The sequence below is a fragment of the Cucurbita pepo genome, chromosome 6 (assembly GCF_057944985.1).
Source record: "Cucurbita pepo subsp. pepo isolate OVF chromosome 6, ASM5794498v1, whole genome shotgun sequence".
In the NCBI taxonomy this organism is placed as follows: Eukaryota; Viridiplantae; Streptophyta; class Magnoliopsida; order Cucurbitales; family Cucurbitaceae; genus Cucurbita; species Cucurbita pepo.
This window is the reverse complement of record NC_141803.1, coordinates 16237902-16257935: the sequence shown is the minus strand read 5'-3', so window position 1 is coordinate 16257935 and position 20034 is coordinate 16237902. Positions and strand designations below refer to the sequence as shown.

The window sequence follows — 20034 nt, the reverse complement described above, 5'->3', positions numbered from 1 at the left end:
TGGTAGTGCATCTAACTCCAAATCAGAAAGTTGCATGTTTGATTCAGGGTTCGTTCAATATTCAACGTGCACTTGTTTAGCTTACTCAGAAACTTTTTTTACTCTTGTCAAGCTGAAAATATTGCTGCATCTTTTACTAGAAAAGCTGAATTCGAGTTGGAACCCTTGATAGTAATGATAGTTATATAATCTTTGGATCCGTGGCGCAATGGTGGCGCGTCTGACTCCAGATCAGAAGGTTGCGTGTTCGTTCGAATCACGTCGGGTTCATTCAATATTGAATGTTCATTTGATAACTAGCAGGTTGACGTCTAACTCCAGATTAAAAGGTTGCATGTTCAATTCACATTGGGTTCGTTCAATGTTCAACGTGCACTTGTTTAGCTTACTCAGAAACTTGTTTTACTCTTGTCAAGTTGAAAATATTGCTGCATCTTTTACTAAACAAGCTGAATTCGAGTTGGAACCCTTGATAGTTATGATAGTTATATAATCATGGGATCCGTGGCGCAATGGTAGCGCGTCTGACTCCAGATCAGAAGGTTGCGTGTTCGATTCACGTCGGGTTCATTCAATGTTGGAACCCTTGATAGTTATGATAGTTATATAATCATGGGATCTGTGGCGCAATGGTAGCGCGTCTGACTCCAGATCAGAAGGTTGCGTGTTCGATTCACGTCGGGTTCATTCAATGTTGGAACCCTTGATAGTTATGATAGTTATATAATCATGGGATCTATGTGCAATGGTAGTGCATCTAACTCCAAATCAGAAAGTTGCATGTTTGATTCAGGGTTCGTTCAATATTCAAGTGTGCAATGGTAGTGCATCTAACTCCAAATCAGAAAGTTGCATGTTTGATTCAGGGTTCGTTCAATATTCAACGTGCACTTGTTTAGCTTACTCAGAAACTTTTTTTACTCTTGTCAAGCTGAAAATATTGCTGCATCTTTTACTAGAAAAGCTGAATTCGAGTTGGAACCCTTGATAGTAATGATAGTTATATAATCTTTGGATCCGTGGCGCAATGGTGGCGCGTCTGACTCCAGATCAGAAGGTTGCGTGTTCGTTCGAATCACGTCGGGTTCATTCAATATTGAATGTTCATTTGATAACTAGCAGGTTGACGTCTAACTCCAGATTAAAAGGTTGCATGTTCAATAAACATTGGGTTCGTTCAATGTTCAACGTGCACTTGTTTAGCTAGCTCAAAAACTTGTTTTACTCTTGTCAAGCTGAAAATATTGCTGCATCCTTTACTAGACAAGCTGAATTCGAGTTGGAACCCTTGATAGTAATGATAGTTATAAATCAGGGAATCCGTGGCGCAATTTTAGCGCGTCTGACTCCAAATTAGAAGGTTGCATGTTCGATTCACGTGAGTTGGAACCCTTGATAGTAATGATAGTTATATAATCATGGGATCCGTGACGAAATTTTAGCGCGTCTGACTCCAGATTAGGAGGTTGCGTGTTCGATTCACGTCGGGTTCATTCAATGTTCAGAATTCATTGCTGCATCTTTTACTAGTCAAGCTGAATTCGTTTTGGAACCATTGATAGTAATGTTAGTTATATAATCATGGGATCTGTGGTGCAATGGTAGTGCGTCTAACTCCAGATCAGAAAGTTGCATGTTTGATTCACATTGGGTTCGTTCAATATTCAACGTGCACTTGTTTAGCTTACTCAGAAACTTGTTTTACTGTTGTCAAGTTGAAAATATTGCTCCATCTTTTACTAGACAAGCTGAATTCCAGTTGGAACCCTAGATAGTTATGATAGTTATATAATCATGGGATCCGTGGCGTAATGGTAGCGCAACTTGTTTTACTCTTGTCAAGTTGAAAATAATGCTGCATCTTTTACTAGACAAGCTGAATTCGAGTTGGAACCCTTGATAGTTATGATAGTTATATAATCATGGGATCCGTGGCGCAATGGTAGCGCGTCTGACTCCAGATCAGGAGGTTGCGTGTTCGATTCACATCGGGTTCATTCAATGTTCAGAATTCATTCGTGTTTGATTCACGTCTGGTTCATTCAATGATGAATGTGCATTTGATAACCTGCTGGTAGTTCGTCTATTTCCAGTTTAACAGAGGTTGCATGTTCAATTCACATAGGGTTCGTACAATGTTCAACGTACACTTGTTTAGCTAGCTCAGAAACTTGTTTTACTCTTGTCAAGTTAAAAATATTGCTGCATGTTTTACAAGACAAGCTGAATTCGAGTTGGAACCCTTGATAGTTATGATAGTTATATAATCATGGGATCCGTGTTGCAATGGTAGCGCATCTGACTCCAGATCAGAAGGTTGCGTGTTCGATTCACGTCGGGTTCATTCAATGTTCAGAATTCATCTGCCTCTTTTACTAGTCAAGCTGAATTCGTTTTGGAACCATTGAAAGTAATGTTAGTTATATAATCATGGGATCTGTGTGCAATGGTAGTGCGTCTAACTCCAGATCAGAAAGTTGCATGTTTGTTTCAGGGTTCGTTCAATATTCAACGTGCACTTGTTTAGCTTACTCAGAAAGCTGAAAATATTGCTGCATCTTTTACTAGAAAAGCTGAATTCGAGTTGGAACCCTTGATAGTAATGATAGTTATATAATCTATGGATCCGTGGCGCAATGGTGGCGCGTCTGACTCTAGATCAGAAGGTTGCGTGTTCATTCGATTCACGTCGGGTTCATTCAATATTGAATGTGCATTTGATAACTAGCAGGTAGGCGTCTAACTCCAGATTAAAAGGTTGCATGTTCAATTCACATTGGGTTCGTTCAATGTTCAACGTGCACTTGTTTAGGTAGCTCAAAAACTTGTTTTACTCTTGTCAAGCTGAAAATATTGCTGCATCCTTTACTAGACAAGCTGAATTCGAGTTGGAACCCTTGATAGTAATGATAGTTATAAAATCATGGAATCCGTGGCGCAATTTTAGCGCGTCTGACTCCAAATTAGAAGGTTGCATGTTCGATTCACGTGAGTTGGAACCCTTGATAGTAATGATAGTTATATAATCATGGGATCCGTGACGAAATTTTAGTGCGTCTGACTCCAGATTAGAAGGTTGCGTGTTCGATTCACGTCGGGTTCATTCAATGTTCAGAATTCATTGCTGCATCTTTTACTAGTCAAGCTGAATTCGTTTTGGAACCATTGATAGTAATGTTAGTTATATAATCATGGGATCTGTGGTGCAATGGTAGTGCGTCTAACTCCAGATCAGAAAGTTGCATGTTTGATTCACATTGGGTTCGTTCAATATTCAACGTGCACTTGTTTAGCTAGCTCAGAAACTTGTTTTACTCTTGTCAAGTTGAAAATATTGCTGCATCTTTTACTAGACAAGCTGAATTCGAGTTGGAACCCTTGATAGTTATAATAGTTATAACCCTTGATAAGTTGAAAATATTGCTGCATCTTTTACTAGACAAGCTGAATTCGAGTTGGAACCCTTGATAGTTATGATAGTTATAACCCTTGATAGTTATTATAGTTATATAATCATGGGATTTGTGGCGCAATGGTAGTGCGTCTAACTCTAGATTAGAAAGTTGCATGTTCGATTCATATTGGGTTTGTGCAGTTGTTTGGCTTCATCAAAAACTTGTTTTACTCTTGTCAAGCTCGATTCATATTGGGTTTGTGCATTTGTTTGGCTTCATCAAAAACTTGTTTTACTTTTGTCAAGCTTAAAATATTGCTGCATCTTTTACTAGAAAAGCTGAATTCGAGTTTGAACCCTTGATAGTAATGATAGTTATATAATCTTTGGATCCGTGGCGCAATGGTGGCGCGTCTGACTCCAGATCAGAAGGTTGCGTGTTCGTTCGATTCACGTCGGGTTCATTCAATAATTAATGTGCATTTGATAACTAGCTAGTAGGCGTCTAACTCCAGATTAAAAGGTTGCATGTTCAATTCACATTGGGTTCGTTCAATGTTCAACGTGCACTTGTTTAGCTAGCTTAAAAACTTGTTTTACTCTTGTCAAGCTGAAAATATTGCTGCATCCTTTACTAGACAAGCTGAATTCGAGTTGGAACCCTTGATAGTAATGATAGTTATAAAATCATGGGATCCGTGGCGCAATTTTAGCGCGTCTGACTCCAGATTAGAAGGTTGCGTGTTCGATTCACGTGAGTTGGAACCCTTGATAGTAATGATAGTTATATAATCATGGGATCCGTGATGAAATTTTAGCGCGTTTGACTCCAGATTAGAAGGTTGCGTGTTCGATTCACGTCGGGTTCATTCAATGTTCAGAATTCATTGCTGCATCTTTAAATAGTGAAGCTGAATTCGTTTTGGAACCATTGATAGTAATGTTAGTTATATAATCATGGGATCTGTGGTGCAATGGTAGTGCGTCTAACTCCAGATCAGAAAGTTGCATGTTTGATTCACATTGGGTTCGTTCAATATTCAACGTGCACTTGTTTAGCTTACTCAGAAACTTGTTTTACTCTTGTCAAGTTGAAAATATTGCTGCATCTTTTACTAGACAAGCTGAATTCGAGTTGGAACCCTTGATAGTTATGATAGTTATATAATCATGGGATCCGTGGCGCAATGGTAGCGCATCTGACTCCAGATCAGAAGGTTGCGTGTTCGATTCATGTTTTGGTTCATTCAATGATGAATGTGCATTTGATAACCTGCTGGTAGTTCGTCTAATTCCAGACTAAAAGGTTGCATGTTCAATTCACATAACATTCGTACAATGTTCAATGTGCACTTGTTTAGCTAGCTCAGAAACTTGTTTTACTCTTGTCATGTTGAAAATATTGCAGCATGTTTTACAAGACAAGCTGAATTCGAGTTGGAACCCTTGATAGTAATGATAGTTATATAATCATGGGATCCGTGGCGCAATGGTAGATGCATCTTTTACTAGTCAAGCTGAATTCGTTTTGGAACCATTGATAGTAATGTTAGTTATATAATCATTCAAGCTGGATTCGTTTTGGAACCATTGATAGTAATGTTAGTTATATAATCATGGGATCTGTGGTGCAATGGTAGTGCGTCTAACTCCATATCAGAAAGTTGCATGTTTGATTTACATTGGGTTCGTTCAATATTCAACGTGCACTTGTTTAGCTTACTCAGAAACTTGTTTTACTCTTGTCAAGTTTAAAATATTGCAGCATGTTTTACAAGACAAGCTGAATTCGAGTTGGAACCCTTGATAGTAATGATAGTTATATAATCATGGGATCCGTGGCGCAATGGTAGCGCGTCTGACTCCAGATCAGAAGGTTGCGTGTTCGATTTACGTCGGGTTCATTCAATGTTCAGAATTCATTGCTGCATGGTTTTACTAGACAAGCTGAATTCGAGTTGGAACCCTTGATAGTTATGATAGTTATATATTCATGGGATCCGTGGCGCAATAGTAGCGCGTCTGACTCCAGATTAGAAGGTTGCGTGTTCGATTCACGTCTGGTTCATTCAGTGATGAATGTGCATTTGATAACCTGCTGGTAGTTCGTAGTCTAACTCCAGATTAAAAGGTTGCATGTTCAATTCACTTAGGGTTCGTACAATGTTCAACGTGCACTTGTTTAGCTAGCTCAGAAACTTGTTCTACTCTTGTCAAGTTTAAAATATTGCTGCATGTTTTACAAGACAAGCTGAATTCGAGTTGGAACCCTTGATAGTAATGATAGTTATATAATCTTGGGATCCGTGGCGCAATGGTAGCGCGTCTGACTCCAGATCAGAAGGTTGCGTGTTCGATTCACGTCGGGTTCATTCAATGTTCATAATTCATTGCTGCATCTTTTACTAGTCAAGCTGAATTCGTTTTGGAACCATTGATAGTAATGTTAGTTATATAATCATGGGATCTGTGGTACAATGGTAGTGCGTCTAACTCCAGATCAGAAAGTTGCATGTTTGATTCACATTGGGTTCGTTCAATATTCAACGTGCACTTGTTTAGCTTACTCAGAAACTTGTTTTACTCTTGTCAAGTTGAAAATATTGCTGCATCTTTTACTAGACAAGCTGAATTCGAGTTGGAACCCTTGATAGTTATGATAGTTATATAATCTTGGGATCCGTGGCGCAATGGTAGCGCGTCTGACTCCAGATCAGAAGGTTGCGTGTTCGTTTCACGTCGGGTTCATTCAATGTTCAGAATTCATTCGTGTTCGATTCACGTTTGTTTCATTCAATGATGAATGTGCATTTGATAACCTGCTGGTAGTTCGTCTAACTCCAGATTAAAAGGTTGCATGTTCAATTCACGTCGGGTTCGTACAATGTTCAACGTGCACTTGTTTAGCTAGCTCAGAAACTTGTTTTACTCTTGTCAAGTTGAAAATATTGCTACATGTTTTACAAGACAAGCTGAATTCGAGTTGGAACCCTTGATAGTGATGATAGTTATATAATCATGGGATCCGTGGCGCAATGGTAGCGCGTCTGACTCCAGATCAGAAGGTTGCGTGTTCGATTCACGTCGGGTTCATTCAATGTTCAGAATTCATTGCTGCATCTTTTACTAGTCAAGATGAATTCATTTGTATGAATTCATTTTGGAACCCTTGATAGTAATGATAGTTATATAATCATGGGATCCGTGGCGCAATTGATTCACATTGGGTTCGTTCAATATTCAACGTGCACTTGTTTAGCTAGCTCAGAAACTTGTTTTACTCTTGTCAAGTTGAAAATATTGCTGCATGTTTTACAAGACAAGCTGAATTCGAGTTGGAACCCTTGATAGTAATGATAGTTATATAATCATGGGATCCGTGGCGCAATGGTAGCGCGTCTGACTCCAGATCAGAAGGTTGCGTGTTTGATTCACGTCTGGTTCATTGAATGTTCTGATTTCATTGCTGCATCTTTTACTAGTCTAGTTGAATTCGTTTTGGAACCCTTGATAGTAATGATAATTATTTAATCATGGGATCCGTGGCGCAATGACAGCGCGTCTGACTCCAGATCAGAAGTTTGCGTGTTCGATTCACGTCGGGTTAATTCAATATTGAGCGTGTTTGATTCACATCGGGTTCATTCAATATTGAATGTGCATTTGATAACCTGCTGGTAGTGCGTCTAACTCCATATTAAAAAGGTTGCATGTTCAATTCACATAGGGTTCGTTCAATGTTTGCTGGTAGTGCGTCTAACTCCAGATTAAAAAGGTTGCATGTTCAATTCACATAGGGTTCGTTCAATGTTTGCTGGTAGTGCGTCTAACTCCAGATTAAAAAGGTTGCATGTTCAATTCACATAGGGTTCGTTCAATGTTCAAGGTGCACTTGTTTAGCTAGCTCAGAAACAAACCCCCCATTGCCAACTATTTCTATTTTGCTATTAATCGGGTTCTTCTATAAGAAGGTGTACATTTGGTCCTAACCAGATTGATTCAGTCTATGTCTCGAGAAAGAGACCCGTCTTATCCAAGAGTCGAGCTAACTCTAACCCAGTCTCAATCTCGAAGAGGTTTCTTTTTCCTTAACGCAGGATCTCTTCCGCCCTCGCGAACTGAATGTAATAGTCCCTTTAATAGGAACTTCCTTCAGGTGCTATCCTATAGAGAGGAGCGGAGCTACTCGCTCTTAGTCTAACTACGAGTTAGGGGAGAGGAGCGAAAGGAAAGCAAGCCGCTAATGAATGGACAAGACTGTAATCAGCGCCCCCTTTCTTTTGGGTATGCAGGTACTAAGAGTCCTCTCACTACCAACCAGCGGACATCATCTGGCTGGGTCTTGGCCGGTATCAACAACAAGAAAACAAGCAAATGGAAACAGCAACTAACAATGGCTCTTGGCCCAGACAACGTCCTAGGCGTAGGGTAGATGGGAGAGGGAACGCCTAGACGATGTTTTTCTTCCTGGGCAGCTGTAAGTAGATCGAGAGGTCCTTCTGCCCCTTGTCCCCGAATAAGGGTCATATGTTCTCATAAAAGGTTGCTCCAATCTGACCTAGCTGGCGAGCGATCCCAGTTCGCAGCAGAGAACAAGACAGGAAGCGAGCGTACCTTTGTTCGCTTCTTCTCCACCAAGCACGAAAGTTTAAGGATAACTGTAGGTCGGTGGCTACCTAAGGAAACTCCGATTCGATCCGCCCCCCGGCTGGGAGGCATCTACCTCATCCCGATCACAAGGAGAGGTTCACCATGATGGGGGTACTTCTTTTTTGTTCCCTTCCGGAAAGAATGAAATGCATAGGGGACCATCCTTTTGTTGCGGCATGCTCCTTTGACTGACGGATTCGCAGGGGGCCTTAGGCCCTACTTAGTTGACTGACAATGACAAAGGCTTACGACGAAACTAAGTAGGACCTTTTGAATTGAATCTGAAGTAGTCTATCAGTGGTGGGAAGCAGCTTTGCTCCTTTTCAGTAGGGGAGCGAAAGGTTAGACCTTAGAAAGTCAACGAACAGCGGTTCTTCTGTGTAGGTATGGCGTTCCCCCTTGACTCTCCTAACAGCTAAGTGACTTCGTAACCTTTGCGTAGCGTAGTAGAATGAAGGCTACGCACCGACGCTCTCTTATCTATTAGCCTAAGCGTCTTCGCTAACTCGCTCTATACTATACAATAACAATACAATTAGTAGGGTATAGTAGGCTAACTCTGCCGCTGACTTCTATTAATCTAATGTAGGGCTAAGTAGCGCCTTTTCCTTTAGGTCCTTAGTAGCGTTGACAAAGAAAAAGGGTGAAAAGACAGCGAATCTTTTCCTCTTGATCTGAGGTACGAAGAGAACTCTTTTTGATGACTTCCACTTATCGATCCCGGCCCGGAAAAGTGACCAATATTGAATGTGCATTGAATTCGTTTTGGAACCATTGATAGTAATGTTATTTATATAATCATTGGATCTGTAGCACAATGGTAGTGCGTCTAACTCCAGATCAGAAGGTTGCTTTTTCGATTCACATTGGGTTCATTTAATATTCAACGTGAACTTGTTAGCTAGCATTGCGCCACTAACACGCAACCTTAACAAAAATGTAGCAATGAATCCCATCAAGGGTTCCAAATCAAACCCAAATCAAATTTAGCTTGACTCATAAATTTTTGAGCTACTTATAAAGTGCACTCTGAATATTAACTAAACCCGACGTGAATCTAACACGCAACCTTCTGATCTGGAGTAAAACGCACTACCGTTGCCAAGGATTCCAACTCGAATTCAGGTTGACTAGTAAAAGATGTAGCTACTTATAAAGTGCACTCTGAATATTAACTAAACCCGACGTGAATCTAACACGCAACCTTCTGATCTAGAGTGAAACGCACTACCGTTGCCATGGATCCCATGATTATATAACTAACATTACTATCAAGGATTCCAACTCAATTCAAGTTGACTAGTAAAAGATGTAGCAATGAATTCAGCTTGACTAGAGTAAAACAAATTTTTTTGAGCTAGCTATCAAGTGCATATTGAATCTTGAATGAACCTAACACGAATCAACTACTTATTTATATGAATTGGTCTTGACAGGGCTCGAATCCACGACCAGCTTGACTAGAGTAAAACAAGTTTTTTTGAGCTAGCTATCAAGTGCATATTGAATCTTGAATGAACCTAACACGAATCAACTACTTATTTATATGAATTGGTCTTGACTTCGACTCATAAGACCAACGCTCTAACCAACTGAGCTACGGGACCATGTTTTATATTAACATATCATTATTCAAATCAAACATTTTTTTCAATTCAATTATTTCGTTTTAAAATTTTGAATTTATTATTAAAAATGACCTTTTTTTTTTTATTATATTCTTTTATTAAATATTAAATAATATTTAGTAAAAATATAAATTCATACCCTACTTTTGGGTGTATTATTTATCTCTAAAAAGAAAGGGTAAAAAGTCAATTGAAACATGCCTTAAAACCCTAAATTTCATGCATGATTTTTACACATGAATAAGATTTCTTCGATATTCTCGTCTCCCGCTAGGTTGACTTTGACTTTTTTTTTCACAACTATCTCGAACATGTTTTCTTTCTTCAACGACTTGAGTTTCAGTCTCGTCGGCCTACAATAAAATCTTGTAATTTTTAAAAGTAGAGGGAAGTCAACGAAGTATTTGTTAGGTTTTGAAAAAAGAATCACTAAACCACAAACCTAAACCATTGGAGTTTTGAGTGATGATATACTTTACAAATAACTATAACTAAAAACTAACGGTTGAAAAATAGTTAAAATAAATACCTAAATATACTCTCATGTCCACAAGAAACTATCTTTATTTAACCATTTTTCACATAATCAAATTCTTCTAACTCATTCTTCTTTGTAAAAAATGAGTTCAAGCCACAAAAATTTTGCACACGCAACTTCTGAATTGCTTCTAATTTTAAAGGATTTGTCAACGAATCAACAAGTTGATTTTGCGTACCATAAAATATTAAATTAACGGTTCATTCTTTTGTAAGATCTCTAAGTGAAATCTTACTCTTATGTGTTTGGAACGTCAATGTAGAATTGGATTTTTGGATAACTTAATAGTTGAAGTATTATCACACATTAGCTTTGCTCCTTCTATTTGAGAGTGACCAATCTCTTTTGAGTATCCTCGTCATCCAAATAGCTTGACATGCACAGGCACTAGCAGCAACAAATTCAATTTTTATGGTTGATAAGATGACTATAGACTACTTATGAGAAGACCAAGCTACTGCTTCTCCACTCATCATAAACACATAGCATGAACTACTCTTGCTATCTTTCATGTCTCTGGCATAGTCAGTATTAGTAAATCCAATTAAATCACTAACTCCTCCCTTTCTATAAAATACACCAAAATCTACCGTACCTTTCCAGTACCTTAAAACCCTTTTAGCTGCTGCAAAATGTTGTTGTGTTGGACATTCCATAAAACGACTAATCAAACTTACAACAAACATGAGATCAGGACAAGTAACTGTGAGATACATCAGACTTCCCACCATTTGTTTATACAAAGTTACATCTACTTTTGAACAATTTTCATCTTTGCCAATTTTCTATCCCCCCTTTCTCTTGATGAAGAATATCTGCTCAATGGAACTGCTTTTGAATCCTTCCTTGATGAAGTAGGATTCTACTCAACTAAACCAGGTTCTAGGTGCTTGTTTTAATCCGTAGAGAGCCTTTTTGTAACGATAAGGGTTTCGAAAAAGGCAAAACAAAAAAAAAAAACAAAAAAAAAGCCTTAAATCTCGCCGGAAATCGCGAGATTTCTAGTGAGGCATGCCTTGCTAACGAGGGCTATTAATTCCTTAAGTCCCCATGTTAAACCCTAGCCACCTTAGTAGCCGTCTTTTCTTTTTGAGCCACTGTCGTACCTGTGAGGGGGGAGACGAAAGGTTTAGGTGAGGAATCAAAAATGTCTCGAGACTTCAGACTTCTATGAGTCCTTAGATAGGAGCAAACCGGCACTAGGGTACGTCGGGCAAGGAGGGACAAACGCGCCACCAGAGACAGACGGAAGGACGATGACCATTCCACCGGTGATAGTAATCGAGTTCTTTGATTAGGGTTGTTAAGGCTTTCGGGCGAGGAAGACGAAGCGGTGGCAGCAGGTTGACCCTTTGGCACTCCGCGAGTTCGTCTCAGTCAGCGCACAGGCCGCACCTCGCGGGACGAGCTCGGACACCACCATTGGGCCTCATTCCCTTTCGGCCCAACCCAGAGACACATCCAGGAACCCTGCGCCGTCAGTGTCCTTTGCTGCCCATCGGTCTCGACGTTGTCGGCGACTTCGTTGCACTCTCGGCTTGGCGGCGCGACATACGTATAATATACCGATTCCTAGGTTTTTGACCCTTCTTGAACCATTCCCACCCTTGTTTCAACCATCTGAGGTCAGTATAACTCCATTTTGATAAAACAGTTTGCGATAGGGACGTACCTTGGTAGCTAAGCATAAGAACTAGTTGTGAAATGGCTCTGAGTGTATCATGTGATCTTATAGGAGGTAGTTAGGCACTGGAGTTAGCGTTGTGAGTGACTTCGGCCAAGGCCAAGGAGGTAAGTAACCTTATTATTGGCGTTAGTTATGTATGTATGTTGGTGCGTGCCCTGTGGCCCTTGCATGCACCATGCGTGTTGTTGTTGTATGCTAGGTTAGGTGTTTCTTGCAGTGAAATGCTATGTCACGTTTATGTATATGATGTTTGTGACACAGTTTGCTACCTGTATTTATGAGCTTGATATGTCATGATTGTAATGGGAACCCCGCATACCATGAATGTGATGACTAGTATGCTATGATATGCTTACTCGATGTTTGACCCAGTTACGCTATATAAAGCGGTGAGGGGATGGGACGTTGTATGTATAATGCCATGGAGGTAAACCTTAAGAACCTTATGCACGCTATGGTTATGTACATGGGGGCACTCTCCCGTTATGCTGCTGATGGTATGGACGTGTATATTCGATATTGTGTTCACCATGATATCATGCAGGCCCTCCTTTTCCGTAGCGTCCGGTATTGTATGTCATACATACTCGACCAAGTCAGGCCCAGGGAGCTCGCATGCGAACTCGCCTGGTGGGCCCACAGTCACACACGTGGGCCATGTGTGGGAAAGTACCATGCATCCACCCCTGCCCGGACAAAGCAAGGGCCTAAGGCCATGGGAAGGAATGGAAGACAGACCCCTCTCTTAGTTTCTTTCTTTTAACACTTGTGCTCATGTAGGTGTATTATGTGCGACATGTATGTGTATTGTGTCCGACTGCTTGTATCCTGATGAATGATTATATGCTTAACCCCAACAGTGGGGCGACTTACTGGGTATTTTATATAATACTCAAGCCACATGCTACCTATCTTTTCAGGTAAGGGCAAGGCTCCCATGTACGGCTGACGGTGGATGCTAAGGCCATGGAAATCTTGAGGAGAGTTTGTAATGTCGTAGGCGCCTTGTTGGATTCTTTTGAGTTTATAGTTATTGCAATTGTTTCCTCTAGTTCTATGTTGATCGTTTTCTAGGCTAGGCTGTCGTTATTGATTTCCCCAGGTATGAACTGCTTATAATAATGAACGCATTGCCCTTATTGAGACTGTCTTACGTGAACTCTTGTTCGGTTGATTATGCAAGTATAAGGTAACGTCGCTAATTAGGTTAGAGAAAATTAGGGGCATTACACTTGGAATTTGTACACCATCTCCTCACTTCCCTTTTTCTCATAGCCGGTTGTTCAACAAAAATATTCTTTTAACTCCCATATAAAAAAGTTGATTTGGCATCTAACTGATACAGTTTCCAACCTTTTTGGGCGGTAAAAACAATGATCATTCTCATAGTATTCATTCTAGCCATAGGTGCCTACACTTTCGTATAATCAATTCTATGCTCTTGTGTGTAGCCTTTTACAACCAATCTTGCTTTGCATTTATTAACTTCTCCAGACTAATTTAGCTTGGTTTTATAAATCATTTCACTCCTATTTTCTTCGCTCCAACAGTAGAACCACCAAGTTCCATGTTTGATTTTTTTCAATGAATTTGATTTCTTCATCCATAGCCAATCTCTATTTTGGGTTTTTGACAGCTTTCTCAAAATTCACAGGATCTGAAATCATCAAAAATGTCATATTTTCTTCATACTCTTTAGATAAACCTTCACCGGAATTATAATATGCTAACCATACAGGTGGATGTCGATTTTTCCCCTCCCTTATTGTCAAATCTGGTGCAACAGCTACTGAAATATTTTTTTCAGCAACTGGTTCAATTGTTTCAGCCACTGGTCCAATTGTTTGAGAAACAAGTTTAGTCATTTCCTCCTTGACTTCTCCTTCTTCTGCTGTGTTCTCATCAATTTCAATATTTTTTCCCAGTCCAATTTTGTTTTACCTTTAAAAAAAATTCAATCTCATTCACGATATTCCTCGAAAGCTACATTACGACTTACTATAATTTTATTTATAGTTGGATCAAACATTCTATAGTCTTTGGATTTGCTGCTGACTCCAAAAAAACACATGTTACACTTTTATCTTCAAGTTTGCTTCTCTTGGCATCTGGAATATGGACATGTCCCACCCATTCAAAAACTCAAAAATAATTTAGTGATGGTTTCACTCTGCTCCAAGCTTCTATTGGTGTCATGTCTTTTACTGCAAGAGTGGGTGATCAATCATCCACCTGACTCCTTCAGGCTAGAAATTTTTAGGCACTTTCTTCTCTATCAGCACAGCTTTTAGCAAGTTCATACTAGTGCGATTTTTTTGTTCGGCAACTCCATTTTGTGGGGTATAGGTCTATGCTATTTGCAAAAATCGTTAAATCCTGCAAAGTTGAATTCTCCCCCTCTATCTGTTCTTAAACATTTTATAGGCCTTCCAATTTCCTTTTCCGCCACTGCTTTGAAAATAACTCCATGCCTTCCTAGAAAACTCATCTATCAAGCACAAGTACTTTTTCTGGCCACTTGAAGTTGGTGAAATTGAACCACATAGATCTGCATGAACAAGACCCAATTTTTCCGTTGCTTTCCATTTACCCATTTTTGGAAATGGAGTCCGATGTTGCTTGCCTTTCATACATGCCTCACAGGTGGTGTTTGGAGCTACAATTTGTGGCAGGCCTTTCACCATGTTTTTGTGTTTCAAGGTGCACAATCCTTTGTAGCCGAGATGACCATAACGATGGTGTCAAAGTGTTGACTGATCCATATCTGAAACTTGGAGGCATCTTCCTTCATTTTTTGTGGTAGATGGTTTAGTACTCAAAATAAATAGTCGATTGGGGCTCCTAATTAACTTTGCTATTTTTATTTTTGTGGATGATAAATGCTACATATACCATCTTTGAACTGCTACTCCTTTTTCTTGTAGTTGTCCAATAATCAACATATTATTTTTTAGTTCACGTATCCAATACACATAACTAATAGTGCAACGAACCCCATGCCAAGTTATTCCCATCTTTGAACAGCACTGCTACTCCTTTTTCTTGTAGTTATCCAATGATCAAGAGATTATTTTTTAGTTCAGGTATCCAATACACATAAATAGTGCAACGAACCCCATGCCAAGTTATTCACTGCATCCATTCCCATAACTTTCCTACATTTATTATTTCCAAGCTTGACAATCTGGGAAAGGGTCTTGTCTAAGCTTGAAAACATATCTTCACTGTCACACACGGTTTGAGCAACCAGAACCTAAGAACCAAGCATCACTCCTTTTTGCTTCATGTCTTTCCATATGATCCATAAACAACATTTTATCCTCTCCTTCTAGCTCTGCATAATTCAATTCCTTATTCATCTTTGGACATTCATATTGAAAATGACCTATGTCATGGCACCTATAACATTAGACAGTTGCTTTGTTGAAAGTTGATTTTCCTCCTTCGCGTCCTCTGCCTGCCCCTGTAAGTTCTTCTTCCTCTGTTACTTATTTTCGTTCATCCTTCGACTTTTAGAACTTGCTTCTCTCCATTAATGCTCGATCTTCGAAATTTTTGTTCATGCACCACTAATGAACTTTGCAATTGATCAATGGACATGTAATCAATATCTTTGGATTCCACAATGGATACTACAACATAAGTAGATTTTTCAGTCACGGTACGCAGAATTTTTTCTACAATTTTTTTGTCTGACATATCTTCTCCACTACGTCTCATCTTGTTGGAGATTATCATCATTCTTGCAAAATAATCTATGATACTTTCATCCTTCTTCATCTCTAGGATCTCCAATTCTCTACTTAATGCATTAAGAAGAGATTTCTTTACTTTTTGGTTTCCACCAAATTTTCGCTTCATTGAGTCCCAAACAATCTTGGCTGTGCAACGACCCAAGATTTGTTCAAAGACAGTACGATCAATTGCTTGGAAGAGGTAATGCTTTACTTGGTGATCTTTGAGTCTAGCATCATCAAGGTGGCCCTTTTGTGCCACAGTTAACATTGTTCCTTCCTCTGCATTAAGAAGAGATTTCTTTACTTTTTGGTTTCCACCAAATTTTCGCTTCATTGAGTCCCAAACAATCTTGGCTGTGCAACGACCCAAGATTTGTTCAAAGACAATACGATCAATTGCTTGGAAGAGGTAATGCTTTACTTGGTGATCTTTGAGTCTAGCATCATCAAGGTGGCCCTTTTGTGCCACAGTTAACATTGTTCCTTCCTCTGCATTAAGAAGAGATTTCTTTACTTTTTGGTTTCCAACAAATTTTCGCTTCATTGAGTCCCAAACAATCTTGGCTGTGCAACAACCCAAGATTTGTTCAAAGACATTACGATCAATTGCTTGGAAGAGGTAATGCTTTACTTGGTGATCTTTGAGTCTAGCATCATCAAGGTAGCCCTTTTGTGCCATAGTTAACATTGTTCCTTCCACTGTTTCTGAGAAAACAATCTCCACCACACTCCATAGACCCTTTGCTCTGATCAAATTTTCCATCAGCTCATTGGAATGATCATAATGATCATCGAAGTGAGGGATTTTCGCTAAAGTTTTGTCTTCACTCATACTCTCTCTATTTGATCACTAAAAAATTGCAGCTCTGATACAAACTATTAAGTTTTGGTAGAAGAATAAATAAGTCAGAAACATAAACCATTGAAGTTTGAAGTGATGATATTATTCAAGATTGTACTTGACTTCTATAGCTTTACAAATAACATAAATAGAAACTAAGCACAAAGATTGGAAACAAAGGTTGGAAAATAGTTAAACTAAATACCAAAAAATAGTCTAACTATCCAAAAGAGAAGATCTTTATTTAACATTGACCTAATCTGATTCTTCTAACAATTTTAGAGGTGGTTGGGCTGGTTGAATTGACATGACTAAAAAAATGTCAACTTGGGAGTCAATACAAATTTTTGATTTCCCAAGAATTCAACCCAACCTTGAAGGTTTAGGTTAGATAGTCTGGGTTGGTTACACCCTAATTTGTGATGGTAGAGAATTAAACTTCTCAATATTTTTTTTATCAAGATTATATTTGCATTCTTACTCTTGTCATATTGAGTTAAGCTAAATATATATTTTTTTTTCCTAATTTATTAGCTAATTCTCAATACAGTCGCTCTTACAATTATAAACGTGATCGTCATTTAAAATTATTAAATTTTATTAATAAAAAAGAAGATGCATTAATATATTATTGCTTTTGTGAGCATATTTGGGCATGAACAATTAACTCGAGTACTTAGTGACATGTTGTATATATACATACATACATACATATATATATATATACATATATATATATATATATGTATATATACATACATAGATATATATATGTATATATACATACATAGATATATATATGTATATATGTATATATACATACATACGTACATGTAATATCGAGAATAATATTTCAACCAGTTAAGCTACGGTTAGGTTAGTCACGTTAATACAATAACATTTTACTTATAAATTTTAATATTTTTAGAATTGAGATTATTATTTATTTTATTTTTTATTATTATTATTATTATTATTTTTTAAGGTTATCAGAAAAAGTGCACAACATTTTAAAATATTAAAAATCAAATTAATAACCTAAAAGAGTAAAAAAAAAAAAAAAAATTGGTAAAGACTTGTTTGGAAGGTCAAACCTTTGACTTTCTATCTACAAAATCTATTGGAAAAAGAAAAAGGCATGTAAATGCAAGTTTAGAATTGAGGAATTATTTTAGGTTAAATATGAAATGTCTATGAACTCAAAAGTCCAAACTCATTTTCTAATTTATAAAATATATAAAAAGTGAAAGGGTTTGAATTTCTAATCTTTTGGTTAATGATTGTGTCTCAACCAATTGAGCTATATTCAAGTTGACATTCATATTTGAATTTAAAGAATATCGACGTTTTTTCTACATTACGACTACTACTACATACATGCTATGATATTTTATTTTGAAATTTAAGGTAGATTTTGAATAAATGTGGTTATGGTCTATCAATAACTATTTGATGGTCTTACATAGGAACCTTGTCTTTACCTGAAAAATTTTAAATATATGATGAGTATTTAAAAATATTTATTGATTAACCTTACTGTTGGAGAAAAAATTCATTCATATACTCTACGTATCATGATTATTTCTTGGGCTCTGCTTTATCTATAAGGTAGGGTTGAATGCATATGGTAGGTCCTGTCATTGCATTTGCATGTTCTTGCATTTAACCCCCAATAGTATATGGTACACATCCCAAGCTGTCCATTAGGATAGTGTCGTAGGAAAAGAGACTGATATGATAGGTCCTGTCATTGCATTCACATGTTCTTGCATTTAACCCCAATAGTGGGGTCACTTATTAAGTATTTCTTAAAATACTCAAGCCACGTGCTACCTCTATTTTAGGTTAAGGCAAGACATTCATGTACGGTTGATGACGACATCGCAACTCCAGACCATGACACATGCATAGGGTAGTCGTATTATTTTCTTAGACTTAGGCGAGAATAGGATGTTTTTAATTTAAAGTTTTTTTATTTTATTGTCTTTTGTTGTGTCGTTTTCAAAAGTGTTTTTAGAACACATGAGTCCATGACTATGTTTTAAGATGAATAAGACATTTTAGGGAAGTTTAAATGAAATATTTCCGCATTCAATGTTTATGATATGTATACAATGGCGACCTTATATTAAGTAGAAAATTTTTGGTCGTTAAACATAGCGCTTCATTACACACTATTCACACACACGCATGAAATCACCAAGCCAGCTCGCTAACATATCCCATAAGTTTGACTATGGATAACGCACACTTATACTATTGAACGCCAACATAAAGGAAACGAACGTGAATAATATGATAGTGTACACATTTGTGCATAACAAGCTATAGAAGTAATCCATGATCATATGACATATAACATGTATGATAATCCCATAGTTATCACGACATAACTTTCTTATGGGATGTACGTACATATTAATGGTATTCCATCCAGGTCGTTCATGCATGATACATCATGATGTCTCATAAGACTTAAACATGATCATATTAACATAACAATCATAATTCAGCAGAAAGAAAGCTCATGCATCATCCTGTTCGTACGAATATCATAATATAATAATGACACATAAATATGCTACATTGAGTACGTGTTATCCATGCTTCAAAATAATTTCATCTGATCTAACCTGTCGACGTTCCAATACTAAGTTTAATTACAATTTTAGGCTCAACTTGGTTCTCCTAAGCTCATTCTAGCTGATTGTTAGTAGATTCATCTCAACCGAAATTTAGGTTCAAATTCCATTTGTTCAGAAAATCTAGCTTACCGTTTATTCATGGAACCAATATAACTTAACTATCTAAAATTCATCCTACATAGTGTTATCAATGTTACTAATTGTTTAAAATAGTAGCTATACTAATATTTTATGGTCTTAATTATATCACAAACAATTTTGGGACAGTTCAAAAGTGTTATGAAACTCTTAGGATTTGATTTAATAAACTTGTGGAGGAATAAGACCCCTGGATCTAAATTATGCAAGAACCCTAAAAACCATAAAGAATCATCCTAAGTGAAACTTTTGGAATGAATTACCTTCATGATCAAGATTAAGAGTAAAGAAAACTCGCTTCTAACGTGTGATTTGAATCACTCCACAAGATAACTTGATCAAAATTAATTGAATGATTATAGCATACAAATCTAAACACGAGAAATACAAAGGAACAAACTGAAGGCTTAAAAGCACAATAAGTTGATTAAGAACAAGACCTTTATATCTAAATTATCAAAGAACTCAAAAAACAATAAAGATTGAACCCAAGGAAATTTTTTTAAACATATTAGCTTGATGATCACAACATATATTAAAGAATACTTGTTTTTAAACTCGTAATTTGAATCACTCTATAAAAGGTTTGATCAGCACCTCTTTAATGACTCTGACATGCAAGTTCTAAAATACAAGAATTTGCAAGCTTGGTTTGACCATCCATTACAGGATGATAGTACTCGTTGCATAGCATATTAACAAGCTCGATTTGACCATCCTTTTCAGGATGATAAGTAGTTGAATATACGAGCTTAGTTCCCAAATTACTCCATAAA

The 20034-nt window shown here is 37.6% G+C and overlaps 13 non-coding genes across 13 annotated transcripts; all 13 read left to right on the top strand.

Moving 5' to 3' along the window:
- Positions 1 to 194: 194 nt before the first annotated feature.
- TRNAW-CCA (transfer RNA tryptophan (anticodon CCA)) lies at positions 195 to 270 on the top strand. Its single transcript has one exon. It is a non-coding gene; the product is annotated as a tRNA-Trp (tRNA).
- A 228-nt stretch (positions 271 to 498) lies between these two features.
- Positions 499 to 570, top strand: TRNAW-CCA (transfer RNA tryptophan (anticodon CCA)). The gene has a single exon. It is a non-coding gene; the product is annotated as a tRNA-Trp (tRNA).
- Positions 571 to 615: 45 nt separating this feature from the next.
- On the top strand, positions 616 to 687 carry TRNAW-CCA (transfer RNA tryptophan (anticodon CCA)). The gene has a single exon. It is a non-coding gene; the product is annotated as a tRNA-Trp (tRNA).
- Positions 688 to 1013: 326 nt separating this feature from the next.
- TRNAW-CCA (transfer RNA tryptophan (anticodon CCA)) lies at positions 1014 to 1089 on the top strand. Its single transcript has one exon. It is a non-coding gene; the product is annotated as a tRNA-Trp (tRNA).
- Positions 1090 to 1925: 836 nt separating this feature from the next.
- Positions 1926 to 1997, top strand: TRNAW-CCA (transfer RNA tryptophan (anticodon CCA)). The gene has a single exon. It is a non-coding gene; the product is annotated as a tRNA-Trp (tRNA).
- A 275-nt stretch (positions 1998 to 2272) lies between these two features.
- On the top strand, positions 2273 to 2344 carry TRNAW-CCA (transfer RNA tryptophan (anticodon CCA)). Its single transcript has one exon. It is a non-coding gene; the product is annotated as a tRNA-Trp (tRNA).
- A 1438-nt stretch (positions 2345 to 3782) lies between these two features.
- Positions 3783 to 3858, top strand: TRNAW-CCA (transfer RNA tryptophan (anticodon CCA)). Its single transcript has one exon. It is a non-coding gene; the product is annotated as a tRNA-Trp (tRNA).
- Positions 3859 to 5226: 1368 nt separating this feature from the next.
- On the top strand, positions 5227 to 5298 carry TRNAW-CCA (transfer RNA tryptophan (anticodon CCA)). The gene has a single exon. It is a non-coding gene; the product is annotated as a tRNA-Trp (tRNA).
- A 92-nt stretch (positions 5299 to 5390) lies between these two features.
- Positions 5391 to 5462, top strand: TRNAW-CCA (transfer RNA tryptophan (anticodon CCA)). Its single transcript has one exon. It is a non-coding gene; the product is annotated as a tRNA-Trp (tRNA).
- Positions 5463 to 5694: 232 nt separating this feature from the next.
- On the top strand, positions 5695 to 5766 carry TRNAW-CCA (transfer RNA tryptophan (anticodon CCA)). The gene has a single exon. It is a non-coding gene; the product is annotated as a tRNA-Trp (tRNA).
- Positions 5767 to 6070: 304 nt separating this feature from the next.
- On the top strand, positions 6071 to 6142 carry TRNAW-CCA (transfer RNA tryptophan (anticodon CCA)). The gene has a single exon. It is a non-coding gene; the product is annotated as a tRNA-Trp (tRNA).
- A 273-nt stretch (positions 6143 to 6415) lies between these two features.
- TRNAW-CCA (transfer RNA tryptophan (anticodon CCA)) lies at positions 6416 to 6487 on the top strand. Its single transcript has one exon. It is a non-coding gene; the product is annotated as a tRNA-Trp (tRNA).
- Positions 6488 to 6767: 280 nt separating this feature from the next.
- TRNAW-CCA (transfer RNA tryptophan (anticodon CCA)) lies at positions 6768 to 6839 on the top strand. Its single transcript has one exon. It is a non-coding gene; the product is annotated as a tRNA-Trp (tRNA).
- Positions 6840 to 20034: the final 13195 nt, after the last annotated feature.